Below are 2,857 nucleotides of genomic sequence, written 5' to 3'. Positions count from 1 at the left end.
AATTGAGCAAGAGGACAAATACATTAGTGTCTAGTTTGAGAAACAGGCGCCTCACAGGTCCTCAACTGGCAGCTTCATTAAATAGTACCCGCAAAACACCAGTCTCAACGTCAACAGTGAAGAGGCGACTCCGGGATGCTGACCTTCTAGGCAGAGTTGCAAAGAAAAAGCCATACAGTGGGGAGAACAAGTATTTGATACACTGCCGATTTTGCAGGTTTTCCTACTTACAAAGCATGTAGAGGTCTGTGATTTTTATCATAGGTACACTTCAACTGTGAGAGACGGAATCTAAAACAAAAATCCAGAAAAATCACATTGTATGATTTTTAAGTAATTAATTTGCATTTTATTGCATGACATAAGTATTTGATACATCAGAAAAGCAGAACTTAATATTTGGTACAGAAACCTTTGTTTGCAATTACAGAGATCATACGTTTCCTGTAGGTCTTGACCAGGTTTGCACACACTGCAGCAGGGATTTTGGCCCACTCCTCCATACAGACCTTCTCCAGATCCTTCAGGTTTCGGGGCTGTCGCTGGGCAATACGGACTTTCAGCTCCCTCCAAAGATTTTCTATTGGGTTCAGGTCTGGAGACTGGCTAGGCCACTCCAGGACCTTGAGATGCTTCTTACGGAGCCACTCCTTAGTTGCCCTGGCTGTGTGTTTTGGGTCGTTGTCATGCTGGAAGATCCAGCCACGACCCATCTTCAATGCTCTTACTGAGGGAAGGAGGTTGTTGACCAAGATCTCGCGATACATGGCCCCATCCATCCTCCCCTCAATACGGTGCAGTCGTCCTGTCCCCTTTGCAGAAAAGCATCCCCAAAGAATGATGTTTCCACCTCCATGCTTCACGGTTGGGATGGTGTTCTTGGGGTTGTACTCAACCTTCTTCTTCCTCCAAACACGGCGAGTGGAGTTTAGACCAAAAAGCTATATTTTTGTCTCATCAGACCACATGACCTTCTCCCATTCCTCCTCTGGATCATCCATATGGTCATTGGCAAACTTCAGACGGGCCTGGACATGCGCTGGCTTGAGCAGGGGGACCTTGCGTGCGCTGCAGGATTTTAATCCATGACGGCGTAGTGTGTTACTAATGGTTTTCTTTGAGACTGTGGTCCCAGCTCTCTTCAGGTCATTGACCAGGTCCTGCCGTGTAGTTCTGGGCTGATCCCTCACCTTCCTCATGATCATTGATGCCCCACGAGGTGAGATCTTGCATGGAGCCCCAGACCGAGGGTGATTGACCGTCATCTTGAACTTCTTCCATTTTCTAATAATTGCGCCAACAGTTGTTGCCTTCTCACCAAGCTGCTTGCCTATTGTCCTGTAGCCCATCCCAGCCTTGTGCAGGTCTACAATTTTATCCCTGATGTCCTTACACAGCTCTCTGGTCTTGGCCATTGTGGAGAGCTTGGAGTCTGTTTGATTGAGTGTGTGGACAGGTGTCTTTTATACAGGTAACGAGTGGAGAACAGGAGGGCTTCTTAAAGAAAAACTAACAGGTCTGTGAGAGCCGGAATTCTTACTGGTTGGTAGGTGATCAAATACTTATGTCATGCAATAAAATGCAAATGTAATTACTTAAAAATCATACAATGTGATTTTCTGGATTTTTGTTTTAGATTCCGTCTCTCACAGTTGAAGTGTACCTATGATAAAAATTACAGACCTCTACATGCTTTGTAAGTAGGAAACACTGCCGATTTTGCAGGTTATCAAATACTTGTTCTCCCCACTGTATCTCAGACTGGCCAATAAAAAGAAAAGATTAAGATGGGCAATCTGAGATATGGCTTTTTCTTGGCAATTTCTCGCATGGAATAGCCTTCATTTCTCAGAACAAGAATAGACTGACGAGTTTCAGAAGAAAGTTATTTGTTTCTGACCATTTTGAGCCTGTAAACTAACCCACAATTGCTGATGCTCCAGATACCCAACTAGGCTCAAGACAGCCAGTTTTATTGCTTCTTTAATCAGCACAACAGTTTTCAGATGTGCTAACATAATTGCAAAAGGTTTTCTAATGATCAATTAGCCTTTTAAAATTATAAACTTGGATTAGCAAACACAACGTGCCAATTGGAACACAGGACTGATGGTTGCTGATAATGGGCCTCTGTACGCCTATGTAGATATTCCATTAAAAATCAGCCGTTTCCAGCTACAAAAGCCATTTACAACATTAACAATGTCTACATTATATTTCTGATCAATTTGATGTTATTGTAATGGACAAAAAAAATTGCTTTTCTTTCGAAAACAATGACATTTCTAAGTGACCCCAAACTTTTTAACGGTAGTGTGTGTGTGTGTGTGTGTGTGTGTGTGTGTGTGTGTGTGTACAGTGGGGGAAAAAAGTATTTAGTCAGCCACCAATTGTGCAAGTTCTCCCACTTAAAAAGATGAGAGAGGCCTGTAATTTTCATCATAGGTACACGTCAACTATGACAGACAAAATGAGGAAAAAAAAATCCAGAAAATCACATTGTAGGATTTTTAATGAATTTATTTGCAAATTATGGTGGAAAATAAGTATTTGGTCAATAACAAAAGTTTTTCAATACTTTGTTATATACCCTTTGTTGGCAATGACACAGGTCAAACGTTTTCTGTAAGTCTTCACAAGGTTTTCACACACTGTTGCTGGTATTTTGGCCCATTCCTCCATGCAGATCTCCTCTAGAGCAGTGATGTTTTGGGGCTGTCGCTGGGCAACACGGACTTTCAACTCCCTCCAAAGATTTTCTATGGGGTTGAGATCTGGAGACTGGCTAGGCCACTCCAGGACCTTGAAATGCTTCTTACGAAGCCACTCCTTCGTTGCCCGGGCGGTGTGTTTGGGA

The sequence above is a fragment of the Coregonus lavaretus genome (genome assembly GCF_964263955.1).
Source record: "Coregonus lavaretus genome assembly, chromosome: 11".
In the NCBI taxonomy this organism is placed as follows: Eukaryota; Metazoa; Chordata; class Actinopteri; order Salmoniformes; family Salmonidae; genus Coregonus; species Coregonus lavaretus.
Note: the sequence above shows the minus strand (reverse complement) of the source record.